Source organism: Panthera leo, chromosome A2 (genome assembly GCF_018350215.1).
Source record: "Panthera leo isolate Ple1 chromosome A2, P.leo_Ple1_pat1.1, whole genome shotgun sequence".
Taxonomy (NCBI): domain Eukaryota; kingdom Metazoa; phylum Chordata; class Mammalia; order Carnivora; family Felidae; genus Panthera; species Panthera leo.
The window spans coordinates 103,350,894-103,367,935 of record NC_056680.1 but is presented as its reverse complement, the minus strand read 5'-3'; the positions used below and the strand labels follow the sequence as shown (position 1 = coordinate 103,367,935).

The window sequence follows — 17,042 nt, the reverse complement described above, 5'->3', positions numbered from 1 at the left end:
TATCAACTCCAAACTACTGGTGCCACAATTACAAATGAAAGCTAGGGTCCAGTACCTTGAGAAAGAGGAAAGACAAAGGGAAGCTTGCAGTTGCCATCAATGTCTAACCAGAGTCCAAGGGACGGGAAAGTCCTAGGTTATACTGTTTGTCAAATATGTGGTTTGATTCTCCCATAGTTTGGAGGATGTGCACACTCAATTCTGATTCAACAAGATAAAGTTAATGGTATAACCAGGGGTTGGCAAACTTTTTTTTTTAATATTTATTTACTTTTGAAAAAGAGAGAGGCAGAGTGGGAGGGGGGAGGAGTAGTGTGAAGATGATGCAGAATCTGAAGCAGGCTTCAGGCTCTCAGCTGTCAGCACAGAGCCCGATACAGGGTTCGAACTCACAGACCATGAGATCATGACCTGAGCTGAAGTTGGACGCTCAACCGACTGACCCACCCAGGCACCTTGGCAAACTTTTTCTAGAAACAGCCAGCTATAAATATTTTAGGCCATACAGTCTCTATAAAAGCAGACATAGGAAATACATAAATAAATGGGTGTGGCCATACTCCATTGAAACTTTGATTACAAAAAGAGTTGGTGGGCTTGATTTTGCCTGTGGGCTGTAGTTTGCTGATCCTGGTGTTAACCAAGCAGCCCTTTGTTGCCCCCTCACAAAGAATCCAACTGCACCTCAATTAATACTTTCTGCAAAATGTGACTTCATCAGTAGGTAAAATATTAGACTATCCAGCAGCTACCCTCCAAAAATTTTATTTTCTCTTAAGAATACCAGTTTTCTAATATTTGTATTTCCAGAAAAAAATCAGATCAGCAAAATATTGTCTAATTGATATTTTAATTTATTCATCTCACAAAACACTTAGTATCTCACTCTGAAACTTCTACCCCCTAAAAATGATATTGAAAGCACAAGATCTGAAAACCTATCATGAAAGTCCATCGATTTAAAAAACACTGAGTAGAAGTGAAGAAAAATACATTTGTTCAAATATAATCACATAACTAAACCAAAAAGTAGTCTCCTGGAGATAACCTTATGTTAAAAGATTTTCATGTTTTCTTGAGAGCCTTTCATGCTGAAATCTTCAAAAGCCCACTGGCTACACACAGTGTCAGAATGCAACAGTGATTTAACAACCCCAGGCAAAATTATATAACAAAGCTAGGCTATGACGGAGTGTATTTCTTATCCAGTGGTAAGTAATCTTCAATTGCACACATTAGAATTTGGTCAGGCCGCAGAAGCTAATTGCAATACCAGGCAGAGTGTACTCAAGGCTTAATTTACATCAAATAGAGAGGAGGCTTCCAGAACCAGGCATTGAATCTCATGTTGGAATGCTATAGCTTTTCCTAAAGCAAAACAACACACTACCAACATCATTGTTCAGCAGCACCATGGGTATCTCTGTGGGACTTTTCTAACAAATTACTGACAAGAGTTGGCCCTATTTAATCCATAATCATGAATGCCATCAGTGCCTATGGTTAGAGGACTATAAAGCCAAAGAATAGCACACACTCGGGTCTTGTTCAGACTAAATTAGTACAGAACAAGGGCCAGCTACCAAAGTAACTGCGACTGCATCTTTAGACAGTCCTCTCAAAATAGTTATTTTTTTATCCTGAGGATTTAATGAAAAAATAAGCAATTCCTTTGAACATAGGAATTTCTTTTTTTTTTCTGATAAGCAAATGTTTAATTTACTCATCAAACAATGATTTTTTTTTTTATCAACACCCACATTTTCTATCAAAGATTACACACTTTTCCTTGGCATCTTCTTTAGATGTTCTTTAAACTGGATCATTGATCATAATAGATAATGATATCCAACAGCGTATGGCTACATAGTGTACTTTGGACAGATTCCAGCAGATGCATAAAGAACATAAAAACCACTAACAAAACACCAAAACACTGATAAGCAAATAGCGACATGTGTGTTCAGGTGGGAGCGTATGGGGCAAGATTCTTTCTGACTTACATTGTCTTACAAGGCCCTCCTGCAAGATGGATTATGTAGACACGAAGGAAGCCCAAGTCCAACACCTGGTAAGCTGGGAGATAGATAAAGCATGGCAGATGAAATAGGAAAAAAAAAAACTATTTAAAACATGCATGTGCTGCTGAAATTAATGGGAACTGGAATAAATTTGCATAAACAAAGAATAGGAGAAGTGATCTGATTATGAAAAGCTACAACAGTCCTACTTAGGGTCACATTAAGGCTGTGTTTAAGTCATGCATGCAACATTAGAGGTCAAAAGAAAGGCATCTTACTGAAGGCATACACTGATTTCATCCTGATAACAACCATATGAAGTAGATATATTATAACCAATTTCTTGATAAAGAAGTAAAAGAAATATGAGTGACTCATACAAGCTCATTTAGCTGATAAAAGGTAGAATAAAAAATAAAAGCAAAAAACAAAACAAAACAAAAACTCAGATCTTTTAGCTGTCTATCAATGCCACTTCTGCTCTCCCAGAGCATTCAGATAATGAAGGACAGAGAAGCACTCCAGTACTGAAGGGTATAGTAATTTTAAAGTCAGTCTGAAATGTTTTACTGCAGTAATCAGTATTTCCTCAGGCCTTGCCAGTTATTGGCAATCTGTAGGATGCTTTTAATGGTAATAACTCAGATTTCACTGGTCTTGCCTCCTACCATTGTTAGACATACTCTCAGCCCTTTGCAAACCCCTCCACATGCATCCAGGAGTTTCGAGGGTGTCTCGCAAGATATCACAAGCTGTTCTCTCACTGTCTTCAAGCTCTGTCTTTTCAGTGATGCCCACTCTCTTGAAACCACCTGAAGGCAGTGTCTCTCAGGACCACTCCTATAGCTGTTTCCCATGACAATGTGGATGTCTGACCAAATTGGACTTACCAGCCCCTCAGCTTGAGTAAACTTCAGACAGGCTTCTTCTTGACTCTAGCCCCCCACCCTCTCTTTCCCTTTTCTTAGAGCATTCACTTTAGAAGACTTGTAATTATAAATTCTTTCCTGCCCCTTTGAGATGTAAATCTTCTCCCAGCCTCTTGCCAGTTTTACAACCCAGGAAAGTCTTTCTATAGGACTTGGGAGCCATCTCTTTGAAATATAATCATCCCAAAAGATAGGGCACCTGTTTCCCTGTCTGTGGGAATGTAGGAACCTGACCTTGATAAAGGCCAATTAACAAAAACAGATGGACTCACCACTATTATAGACTAACCTCCCCACTAACATCCTCTAGCTACTTTCCACAAGTTCACCCCAGTGTTTAAAAACTCTCCCGTCTTTTGTCTCAGTGCAGTTGAGTTTCAGTCTTGCTCCCCTATTACGATGGTCTTGAATCACTCACTTTGCCTGTTTAACTCCATCAGTGCAATTTTTCCAGAGCAAAAGTGCCACTGCCAAAAACTCTCAGACCAGTAAACCCCCAGGGACTCAAAGGGATACAGTGATAACATCTCTCTCCCTGACTCACACTTTGCAACTCATGGTGAAGCCAAAGGCACTATCAGGTTTCCTATTTTCATGGAGTCCTTTATGCAAAGAGTTCCTCTACCTCTGGTTGCAGCTCCATAGACTCATGTAGGAACAGACTGACAGGCAAATGCCATTCTTGCTCTCTATGTCTCAATTCCTAAATCAACTGCACAAGCAAAGCAAACCACTTTTTTCATAAACGCCCCCCCTTCACACCGCCTCACTTTTTCTTTTTTTTTTTTTTTTTTTTAATATATGAAATTTACTGTCAAATTGGTTTCCATACAACACCCAGTGCTCATCCCAAAAGGTGCCCTCCTCAATACCCATCACCCACCCTGTCCTCCCTCCCACCCCCCATCAACCCTCAGTTTGTTCTCAGTTTTTAACAGTCTCTTACCGCCTCACTTTTTCAAATACAAATGACCTTCTCATAGACTCACCTACCAGATGGCAATCATGCCCATTCATGTTTGAATTCCACTTTAGTCAAAACTGAGATCTCTATTTCACACAGATGAGTAAAACAATGTGTTGGGAGTGCTTAAAAACACAACAAATGAGGGGCGGGGGGAATGAAATATTTTCACTTTTTTCCTTACCCTCTTTGCATTGTTTGAAAGACCCAGTTCAAATGATCATTCACATAGCACATTTAAGCGCTCATATGCCTTACACCACACACTGATTTCTCAATTAAACTTTAAATGCCAGACCAGTTAAGTTTAGAGCCATTCTACAAGGAAGGAAGGAAGGAAGGAAGGAAGGAAGGAAGGAAGGAAGGAAGGAAGGAAAACAGGAAGGAAGGAAGGAAGGAAGGAAGGAAGGAAGGAAGGAAGGGAGGGAGAGGAATGGGGAAGAAAGAAAAGGAAACAGGAAAAAAAAAGTCTAGCGGGGTGGAAATCAAAGGAAGTTGATTTTAGTTCAGTATTAGAAAGGGCTAAAACAATTATAGCAATCCAACACTCAAATCAACTGTTGTAAGAAAATAATTTTGTCCATGTTGGGAGCTAGGTAGAGGCTGTAGATAGTGCACTCAGCATGCTGTGGAGGAAATTCATGCATAAGGTAGGACTCTCAACTTATCCAAGGACACTTCTAACTCTGAGATGATGCTACGTGATGGGATTACTATTTATAAAATATTAATCTTTTGGATTCTTTAATGAGATTTTAATTTTTTTATATATTAGCACCTCATTAATAAAATGGAAAATATCCCCCAAATATAAAGCATTTCCTTCTGAAATGAACACCTAATAACAGAAAGTTATTTTAATCAACATATCAACTTCACACAATGGAAGTAAAAGCATTGAATGGTGCATTTAACTGGATATTATATAGGTGCTGTTATCTTTGTTCCTTAGCATCATGTGTGAATTGATTTAGTTATTCCTCATGACAATCTCCATGCAATTAGGCATTGCTTACTCACAGCAGAATGATCTAAGAACTACAGAGAGAGGCAAATAGTTCTTTCTCTTTTTCTACAGGTATTTCATAAGAATACTTTCCAGAACTCTATGCCAGACATAAAACTACCATAGAAGACAGAATCCATACTTTTAATGGCCAATGTTAAGATGGGGGGGGGGGTGGTCAGGGGGAGGGCTCCAGAAAGGAATCTGATATTTGTCTTTCAGTTGATCTCCCTCACTCTCAGGTTGGGGAGTGAGCAGCTGGGCTCCACCAATGCTGGAAATCAAGCCAATTGGCCTGACATCTTGGGCACTGGCTCAGATGAATTTCTGGAGGTCACCCAATCTTACTGTTGTGGAAAACCATAGAATATTAACATCAAGAAGAAACTATAGACTCTAGGACACCCTAGTCTTAGCTCTAGGATGTTCCAAGCTTGTGGGTAAGTCACCTAACCTTTTCAAACCTTAAGATCTCATACATATCTGCAAAAGGGAATATCCATATTCTGATTATCATAAGGTATTGTTGTAAAACAAAAGATAAAAATTCCACATATATGTATGTATTATTTAAGTGGTTATTATTTGGGGGAAAAAAATGAAGAGCCACTCCCATGCTCATTTGGAAGGACCTAGACTGTATGATTTCTATACACCTGGTGCTGGAGTCACAGAGAGAAAAGGTAACAGGCTGCAGCAGCATTTTCAGACAGACTCTAGCAAAGCAGAATAGAATTGGAGATTCTACTTTCTTATCCTTCACCAATAATGTCAACTACTAACCAAGACTCTAAATATAGAATCCAAAGAATTCAGCTTGTGCTGAACACAAAACGTTTCCTCCCTATTCACAGCTTCCTATGTATTTAAAGCTTATGAATATAAGGTTACTATGAAAGTTATCCCCCAAATGGTGCCCTTTTTTGTTAGTAGAAAAATTTTTAATGATTTGTAAAAAGCATTTATTACAAAGCTCTTCAGCGCTAGAGGGATAGAGTCGTAAGAGTAATAGTGGGTTCTCCCCTTGACTACATTGTTTCATTCTGCTCTAACTGCTATTATTTACTTCTCTGATTTTGTTACCGAAGAGAGTAAAAGCCCGTTACACAAAACCATTTAAAGAATTTATCGGTATTGTGTGAAATGCTCTGCTCATCAAAACAAATGGAGAGCAGACTTGTCTGTGATGGTTGGAATTCAGCACCCTTGGAATTGTGTCAAGAAGAATATCAACAGGCAAACTCCCCATCCCCTAAAAGCCCTTATGTACTCCTGGCTCAGACAAGGTTCTCAGATTTTAAAACTTGCAGTAACTAATCAGAATCACAGTATTCAGTCTCCAGTTAAAAATAAAGCATCTAACCACCGTTTCCTGAAAATATAATGCTATTTTTTCCCGAAGGTTGGAGAAAATAATTTAATACAACAAATGAAAATATTAACCATACTCTTTTCAAAATACATCTCCAAAAGGGAACAAGTCTGTTTCTTTTTCCCTTCCCTAATCACTGTCTTCCTTTTACTTTTACCAAAATATTTTAGGTAGGCTTCTCTTTATCAAATTTTACTTTGAAGAAACTGAGTTTAAATTCTGTTGGCATTCTGGACTGCTCTAGTCAGAGCACAGAAAAATACAGCCAAAGCATTACCTTTAAAGTCAATACATTGGCTTAGACACTAACCAGCATTCTTACAAAGATGCTTTATGAATCATGGATCAAGTGAATAGCATAATAAAAGCACACACTTCTGGAAGTATCCATCTGATGCATTTTAGGGAGACCAAAAGCATATCATTTCTGAAACTATGGAAGTCAAATTTTAAAAAGGCTTATATTTATCCAAATCTACACTTTCTTTGGTCCCTTCTTCTTTTAGGGTGCATTACTTATTTACAATGCATTCTCCCTATGAGAGTCTGTGAAAGACATCATCCTGTTTGCCCAACACTCTTTTAAAAAATGATAAGCACATGAACATCCATTACAGAAAGTCCCCATAATAGAAGTAAAACAACTTTGGCAGCAAAGGTAATGGGAAGTGCACATACAGACACAAAGGCTAAAAACAATGATGAAGGTCATTCCCTAAGTGCATTTATAGTTAGAACAGTTGGTGCAGGTCTCTTGAATTTATTGTAGTATTAAGCTCAGGTACGGTTTTATTTGAAATTTCCTCTTGGGTTTTTCCTATTTCTTTTCCAAATTTGTTCATGACTGATATTTTCTTAAAATTGAAATTGGAGCTACAAGGAATTTAACAAAACACGTTAGGGGTTCCTGGGTGGCTCATTCGTTTAAGCATCTGACTCTTGCTTTCAGCTCAGGTCATAATCTCCTGGGCATCAGATCAAGCCCCATGTTGGGCTCAGCACTAAGCATGGAGCCTGCTTGGGATCCTCTCTCTCCCTCTCTCTGTGCCCCTCTCCCCAACCTGCATGCTTTCTCTCTCTCTCAAAATAAGTAAATACACTTAAGAAAAAAGAAGATCACAGGTTAAATCACAGAAGAGATATTGTATATAAATTATTAGCAGAGCAGTGAACAGGAGGAGATTTTGTTCCTACCCAGTCCAGTTTGCGAGTAAGAGCTAGCATTTTTCCCTTTTATCCTGGCTTGCATCTTTAAGCGTCATGAAACCCACCCTTTATTTCTGAGGCTCTGAGTTTGTAACCATTAAAAAGGTTGGTTTCAAAGGAGGGAATTCAAGAACATCTTATAAAAGCTTTGGGCAAGTGTCAATGGAAAACCCTCCCTATTCCTCCACCCCAAAAATTAATGGTTTTTTTGTTTGTTTGTTTTGGTTCTTTTTTTTTTTTTTTTTTTTGCACAAACTGCATGAAGCACAAGGCATTGGCACAATGACATTCATTCAGCTTGTCTCCACATGGTATCCCCAAGGAGGGCCTTTGTCTCAGGTCTCACCAAATCCCCTAATGTATTTCCCATCCAACTCTTCATTTTTCCACCCCTAACCCAATGTAATTCTTTCCCCGGGGAAATTCTATTTTAAAAATGTATATTTTCCAGACTCCTTTGCAACTAAGTATAGCAGAACCAACTTTGGCCTTTAATACTTTAATTTTTTTTCTTAATGTTTATTTATTTTTGAGAGAGACAGGCAGACAGAGTGTGAGCAGGGGGGCAGAGAGGGAGGGAGACACAGAATCCAAAGCAGGCTCCAGCCTCTGAGTTGTCAGCACAGAGTGCAACACAGGGCTTGAACTCATGAACCAAGAGATCATGACCTGCACCAAAGTCAGATGCTTAACCAACTGAGACACCCAGGCGCCCCTAGCCTATAATACTTCAGCATACTTCTGGGAGTGTTTTCCTTTTCCTCTCCCCTCATTGCTTCCCTCCTCTTCTTTCTGCCTACCTAGGTAGGACACAGATGTGGGGCTGAAAGAGCACTACTGTGACCATGAAATCACCATGTAAATGAGAATCAGAGATAACTGGATAACAGAGCAAAAAGCCAGAGCCTTGATATCATGGAACTGCCTTGCCAGGCTTTTCTGGATTTCTTTTACTGTTACAGTCTTTTTTTTATTAATTTATTTTATTTTATTTTTTAGAGAAAGAGAGTGAGCATGTGCATGAGTGGGGAGAAGGAGAGAGAAGGAGAGAGAGAATTGGCGCTGAAAGTGTGGAGCCTGACTTGGGGGTCAGTCTCACTACCCTGAAATCATGACCTGAGCTGAAATCAAGGGTTGGACACTTAATCGACTGAGCCACCCAGGCGCCCCTATTATTATAGTCCTAATGCCTGTGTGTCTGCCTCTTTCAAAGTCTTTCCTTTTGATTCTCAAGAGACTGTTTTGCTTCCAATTCAATTCAGCTTTTTATAAAACAAAATCTTCAGTTTTTGAAAATATTGATTTTGATGTGGATTTCAAGAGCCTATTTTGGAAGTCAAAAACTGAACAGCCATCGATTCTCTCTCTTTGCTTTCCAATTGTAACAATATTGACTCTCTTCAAGACAATGTGGAAATCTTTGACTACTGAAGGAATGATCATACTTAGAACTATGAACAGGAAAATACAAATTGATTTAAGATATTATATGAAGTAATATTTTAAAAAAGAAAATAGGCTTATGAATTTTTTCTGAGCCCTTTTAAATGCCCAAGATTTTCTTGTTATAATCAATAAGCTAGGTTTCCCTTTGATCCTGTAATTCAGATTTGTAGGTTTGTCCTTGAGAGCAATAGGAAGCTGAAGCTTAGTCCTTACTCTCAATACACACATATTCCTCTAGTGCATGAAAACTATCCTGTAGTGGATGCCAAACCAATCGAATACCAAACCCAGAAGACTTCTGGAAAATAAGAATAGGTTATCCCCCGTAAACCCTAGAAAGACCATGGAAAGTTTGTGGTCCAGAGTTCTGAAAAAAAGAAAAACATATAGAACATAATGAAACATACAGAACTTTATTTCCCTGGAGAATCCAAGAGAGCTCATTAAGTCTTATCAAACCAGAGCCATAGAGAGTGATTAATTCTAGTGAGACTACAGTGATAGCCCTCTAGAGACAAAAGAATAAAAAGGAAGTAGATGTCAAGAGTGTGTATCAGCATTTCAGAGATGACAGACCTAGATCATCAAGCTTTCTAGCATGTCAGACCAAAGCCACTGATTTGCAAATCATAAGAAGCGTGAAGAATCAGTAGGGGCCATGTTAGGCTAAAAACTAAGGAACCCTACCTAACACATGGCTTTCAGGATTAACAAAATCTCAATATCTGTCTCTTCAAATGAGAAGGAAACATACCAACTCTTAATGCCTTTATTTCTCTTGAGGAGCAATTTTCCATGACATACTTGGTGGAGAGTGAGATAATAACCTAACAGATCATCTAATATCATAGGAGTTTCAGATACTTTGAGTAAGAGTTCAAACTTCTAGCACCAACCCCGCTGATCCTTAGGAAGAAGTAAGCATAAAAATTTATGGGAAATAGGGAGGCCTGGGTGGCTCATTTGGTTGAGTGACAAACTCTAGATTTCAGCTTGGGTCATGATCCCAGGATAGTGGGATCAACCCCTGCTAGGGCTCTGCATTGAGGGTGGAGCCTGCTTAAGATTCTCTTCCTCTCTCTCTCTCTGCCCTTCACCCACTCAAAAGTGCATGCACGTGTACTTTCTCTCCCTCTCCCTCTCTCTACAATAAAAAAATTAAGGGGCACCTAGGTGGCTCAGCCAGTTAAGTCCCCACTCTTGACTTCAGCTCAGGTCATGATATCACGGTTGGTGAGGACGAGCCCTGTGTTGGGCTCTGTGCTGGCGGTGTGGAGTCTATTTGGGATTCTCTGTCTCTTTTCCTCTCTCTCGGCCCCTCTGGATCTTGTGCGCTCTCTCTCTCTCTCTCTCTCTCTCTCTCAAAATAAATTTAAAAACATTAAAAAAAAGAATGCTTTAAAAATTAATCAAAAAATGAAATTTAATTTTTTTTAAATTTAAAAATAAACAAGATCATGTATTTGCTAAGTAATATTTTAAAACACAGTTTAACTCATATGTCTAATTATGTTTTTAGAACAATGGAACATTTATAAACACTGGGTGTCACAATATCTTTATTACTACAATGAGTTTTAGGACCTTTTCTTTCTATTAAACATCATTTAAACATGCTAGCAAACTTTAATATAGGATTATTCATTATTCAGTCTCAAGGATTTGGCAAAATAATAAAGAAATATACTATATTAAATTTTTACCTGGATAATTGGCCTATAATACATTTTTATTAACTTATTTAATAAATGTTTTTATGAAGGTATAACATATACAGTACACAAATGTTAAATTCAATCACTGCCAAGATCAAGATCTAGAATATAACTGACAAGATTAAAATGAGAAATAGATAAATTCACAATCACGATTAATTTTGTCCATTTTTATATGTATTCTAAAGCTATGTCATTAAATACATACAGGTTTAAGATTATTTGGACTTCTTTTTTAATTGACCTTTTTTCATTATTAATTATCTTTTTATATCTTTCAATATTTCTTATAGAAAAGTCTTCTGTGCCTTACATTATTATAGCCACCTTAAATTTCTTTGTCCATATGATATGTCTTCTTACATCCCTTTGTTTTGTTTTAATGCTAAAAATATTTTGTAAAAAATCATACAAAAGTTGGGAAGAGAAAGTAGGATGTCAACCAGCCAACATCAAAGTTTGGGCAGCACAAAGTTCTGCCTAGAGAGACTGGTAGTTAGAGCAGTCTGCAGAGATCAAGACCACCAGCCAACAGAACCAGCAACCTGGGTCAGCCATATTCATGAGCACCATGGACAGCAAAGCTATTTTTCCCAATCATTCCTCCTTTTCAGGAAGGAAGAAGCAGGAGCTTACCCTTTAGACATGTTCTTGATGGTCTTATGCTCTATTATGGCTTTCTCCCAATAGATGTCATTGGATTTCTCAACGATCACATCCCTGGCAGTGCCCTCAATCCAGGCAGTGTGGGGGCAATTCTGGAGCCTCCGGGATTTGAACAGGGAGTGTAAAAGCTCTGAATACCACTTCTCTTACAGAAGGCATGTTGTGCTTTGTGCCTGTTGAATGTGCATTTGGTTAGGGCCCTTCTTAAGCCTGAAGCAAGAAGCCAGAACAAAGAAGTGTTTATTCTTCTTCTTGCAAATGCTGCCATTGCAGTCAAAGATGTGCAAGTTGCTGAGGCCCAAACTTCAAAGCTCCACAGTAGCAGTCCCCTGTGTGCTTCACCAGGCTCTGGTATTGGAAGGTATCCAGCAGCAGCTTAGTTGTGCCCTGGAAGATGAGCCACTTCTGGGACATCTCCCAGTGCTCCTGCTGGCTGCCCAGGTCCAGCATGGCCACTGAAGCCATTGGAGTTGCTGGGGCTGGCTATGGCTGTGACAATGGAGGGGACAGCATCATGACCAGTGCCAGCTCTGGCTACATCTGCCCATGGCCTGGCCACCTCCTGGGCTTATAGCATCAACTACCGCTGGGCTCCTCTCCCCTTGCATGGCATGTGAGGTGCCTTGGGGTGAACTGTGGGGCCTCTGGAAGACCCAGGCTGCTTCTCTTATCCTTTTCTTTTCTTTTGACTCTTATCCTTTTCTTTTCAATCTATATCTATATTTAAAATGGATCTCTTTACAGAGCACATACTCAGATTTGGTTTTTAATCCATTTGCTTTCTAGTGCCTAATCCATTTATATGTAATAACTTATGTAGTTGCATTTAACAACATCTCAACAGTCATTTCTCTTTGCTCCATATGGTCTTTGTTCCTTTTTTCATTTTTTCCTGCCTCCTTTAGAATTAATCAATTTTTTAAATTTCCTTTTATTTCTTCTTTTAGCTAGTTTGTTTACATTTTTATTACTTTTCAGAAGTTTCCCTAGAAATTACAATATTCATCTTTGCCTCCACACAATCATCCTAACATTAGTACTTTCATCACTTTCAAACAATAAAATCACCTGGCAACAACTTAACTCCATTTACATGCATCTTGACATTTATGCCTTTATAGGCATATACTTTATATTTCCATTTTTATAAACCACAAAGATATTATTTCTCTTGTTTTAAACACCAGTATCTTTTCATATTTACCCCTACATTTACACTTTCCATTGCCCTTTATTTCTTCCTGCCATTTTATGCATCCATCTGGAATCACTAACTTTTACTGTGAAGAATTTCCTTTAGCATATCATAGAGTCTGCTTCACCTTGTGACAAATATTCTCAGATTTTATCTGAGAACTTCTTTATTTTATCTTAACTTCTTTTTACAATTTATTTTGAATGATTTTATATTTACATAAAAATTGCAGAGGTAGTACTGTTTATAGCCTTCACCCAGATCCCCCTTAATGTTACCATGTGACATAACCATGGCACACTTCAAAAGTAAAATACTAACACTACTATTAAACTACATACTTTATTCATATTTCACCATATGCTCCACTACTGTTCTTCTGTCCTAGAATACAATCTGAGATAACGTATAACACCTAGCATCTTTATTTTCAAGAATATTTTTACTGTGTATGAAATTCTGTATTGGTCATTATTTTCCTTTTGGCTCTTTAAAGATGTCATTCGACTATTTTATTACACAGTTTCTACAGAAAAAGTTAGTCATTACCCTTATTGCTGTTACTTTAAAGATAAGGTGTGTTTATTTTGCCTCTGGCTGATTTTAAGCTTTTTATTATATATTGACTTTCACCTATTTAATATCATGTGCCTAGATATAGACTTCTTTGTACATGATTAGAGTCCACTGAAGTCTCTTGTACCTTTGTACAAAGTTGATACTTTCTTTTAATTTTGGAAAATTCCCAGATGTTATCTCTACAAATATTGCTTATTCCCAATTTTCCGATTCTCTCTCAATTTTCCTTCTGAAATTCCAATATATGTATGCTAGAATTTCTTTGTGCCTTGTGTCCCCTGTACTTTGATTTATTATCTTCATTATTTTTGCTCTCTTTGGTTTAAATAGTTTCTATTAATGTGTCTTCAAGTTCCTAACACTATCTTCCACTATATTCAGTTTGGTGTTAAGCCACCAAACTAATCTGATTTTCAGATATTATATTTTTACTCCTAAATGTCAATTTTATTCTTTTTATAATTTCTAATCTTATATTAAAATCCTCAGTCTTGAGGAAAGCAGAGTGGGGCAGGAGGTGGACTATAAGGAGTTGAGGGAATGTGGAGGGGTAATGAAAATGTTTTAAAACTTGACTGTAGTGATAGTTGTATAATGCTATAAAATTACTAAAAACTAATTTAATTGTACACTCACAATTATACCTCAATAAAGATGTCAAAAATGAAAAATATTTCATTTTTTCATTCATTTTTGTCCATCTTTTCCTCTATTTCTTAATGTATTTAAAATAATTATTTTAAAGTCTTTGTTAGCAATATTTGATATGTTAATAGCTGGGAGAATCTGCTTTTATTGTGTATTTTTGCTCTTGCTTATTGGTCATACTATCCTACTTTGTTATAGTCTCATAATTTTTATTGTATGCTTGACATTGTGTGTGTGTGTGTGTGTGTGTGTGTGTGTGTGTGTGTGTGTCGGGGTGGGGGGAGGGGCGGGTAACTTGCAGCACTTGCTGATGATATTACTTCCCCCAAAGGATAGTTATTCTTTTCCCCTCTTTGGCAGATAAGTTGAAAAGTTGGCTACCTAAATCCAAAAAGGGATTTAACTTAGTCAGGCTTAGGTTTCAGTGTTAGTAAAATGCAGTATACCATTACTTCAAAAGTGTTTTTTGGGCCTGGATGTTCTGTACTATTTCTGTAGACTCTGGCAGGTCTTTGTTTAGCCCTGAAAAACTATAGGAGATTCTATTCTATCCTTTCTAGATTTTGAGCTTAACTTTATAGTTTCCTGTTTCACACTATTTCAAATACATATCAAATATAGTGATGTGTTAAATATTTTGATGTGGAGACTGGCCATGCCAAGCCCCCTTGCTCCAGCTGGGCTGTGTCTGTACACATGAGGAAACTGAAAGAAATTTTACCTGTGTTTTAGAAGTCTTGACCTTGTCCTTAATCTATGTTTCATGGGAAAAAGGAAGTATACTTTTGAGTCCAATCTGAATTCAATCAATCATACTATCTTATACAATTGCCAAAAGAATCAAACTTAAAAAAAATAAAAAGAAGAACCAAAATGAAAAAGCAGTGGAATGGTAGTTACCAGGGGCTGGAAATGGAAAAATAGGAGTGATGTTGTTTAAGAGTATATACTAGTATCCAATACACATTAAAGTGATTATAGGTAACAATACTGTAGTATAAACATTAAGCTTGCTAAAAGACTAAATCTTAACTGTTCCTACCACTAGAAGAAATGATAATTATATGGCACAACAGAGATGTTTAACTAATACTACAATGGCAATCTTACTGCAATATAAATGTATCAAATCAATACATCATACACCTTAAACTTAGCATAATGTTATATGTCAATTATATCTCAATTTTTTAAATATCCTCAGTTTTCCCCTCAGCATGATTACCCTCTGTTTAGACTAAGGCCCATATACCTGTACCAAGTAAGCAAATGCCCCCAAAGAAGAAAATGACTGGCAATTGTGAACTCATCTAGGAAAAGTCTCTTCCCTGTCTGGAATTTCAGTTCATGTATTCTCCTTACTGATATACAGTCTAATATTTTGTAAACATAATTTTGCAATTTATCTTCTTTTTAAAATTTGTTATAGTGGAATTGTTGTCTTCCCATACTCCATTATATCATACGTGTAACCGTAATCTCAACCTTATTACACTCAAACGAACAAACATGTTCAATTATTTGAGATCCACGTTAAGAAATAGAATCGCATATGGTCTCAAAAACAAGTCTTTTGCCTATAATGTTGAACAGTATCTGGAAATAGTAATGATACTCTAGATAATATAAAATAATTGTGTTTGCCCCACCTAACCAGGTCTAAAGTGGCAAAGATGTGACCACTTTCCAAAACATGCCAATTAGAAAGCAGTAGATTCTTTTATCATGGCACTAATTGTGTATACCTGGGAGAGATAGATAGATAGATAGATAGATAGATAGATATGGATAGATATAGATAGATAGATAGATAGATAGATAGATAGATAGATAGAAAGATAGATAGATAGATATGGATGGATAGATAGATAGATAGATAGATAGATAGACAGACAGACCAATTTTCCCTGGACAGTCCCAGTTTATGTTTGCAATGATTAAGTAACTACAAGCAGTTTCCCTTTTACTCAAAAACATATCACAGGTTAATGATAAATTATGTGGTCCCACTTTAGTTCATATATAGATATAAGGCATGAAAAAAGACAATATTCCAATTTTCACTGTACCTCCTACCTCCCATGTTTATATATGTCATTAGATCTTACTATCAACATACCACTATGTTGGGTTTTTGAACCATGGTCCTGTTACAGTACCATGTGTCAAAACCAGAGCAAAATAAATGACTTACATTCTTATATTCTAAGTATTCCTCAATAATTTATATCTGTAGCTTCAGAACTTTTTTCTGTTATGTTCATATATCTACAGCTTTAAGAAAAGCACTAACGAAAGGGTCACTAGTAACATAACCTTACACATAGGTAAAATGTAGTTCAGTTCTATTAAAATATTTTTTATATTTGAGTATAAATTGTTTATAGTTTTAAGACACTTATATATGTACTTTTTTTCTTTTAGCATAATATAATGGATACTTCAAAAACACAGCCAGAAAACAACTTTAGAATTTTCATCATTTTTATAGTTAGCATATAAAACAGGTTGCATTCAATTCTCCATGGAGTGAAGTTTGGAAATGAGGCTGAATTATTTGCAGATGACAAATTTTAGACCCTAAAACATGCTTGGTACATTGAAGAAAATCCTGTTGGTTAAATCACTTGAGCCATCAAGTTTTTCTTAAAGTGTCTCGATATGCTTTTGACTGATACCATCTGTTATCTACTGAAAAAATTATTTTCCTTTGGAAGATATTCATCAAATTATAGGTGACATATTTGTTTGAGAATATACTAGACCATCTGGTTCTATAAAAACGTGTTTCTAAAAAATACTGCCATCCTATCTCAGCTACACCATCCGTATTTTTCAGAAGCTCTTTTTGTTACACTCCCAAAACAGAAACACATGATATTTTTGGCTCCTGGCTAAAGAAAGCAAGAAAAACATTTACAAAGAGATTTTTCTAAGCACCATGATATTTTACAGCTATTCACTAAAAGAATAAGTAGGTGACCAGCAGAATGGAGTGTGGAGAAGAATGGGAGAAGGCATGGTGGGCTCAATATTTCATATCCTGAATAGAAAGCCACTAAAACAAAGACTTGACAAAACCCTCCCTGCATATATGAGCTTTGTAGAACACCCAGTATATTATCCTATTTATAATCAAGAAAACTAAATTTTCTGTTTATAGATATAGTCCCATTCCTATTAGCATTTTGCAGTCGCTACTTGGCAATGTAAAAAGTTATTTTCTTTTCCTAAGGGTGCTTTTTTTGTTTATTAAAGTAATAGATGAAAAACCTAAGAATATAATCTCACTTCT

At 36.8% G+C, this 17,042-nt stretch overlaps 1 pseudogene; it reads right to left on the bottom strand.

The window, feature by feature from the left end:
- The window catches only part of LOC122213183, a 47,671-nt pseudogene that overhangs the window by 20,505 nt on the left and 10,124 nt on the right, over positions 1–17,042 (bottom strand).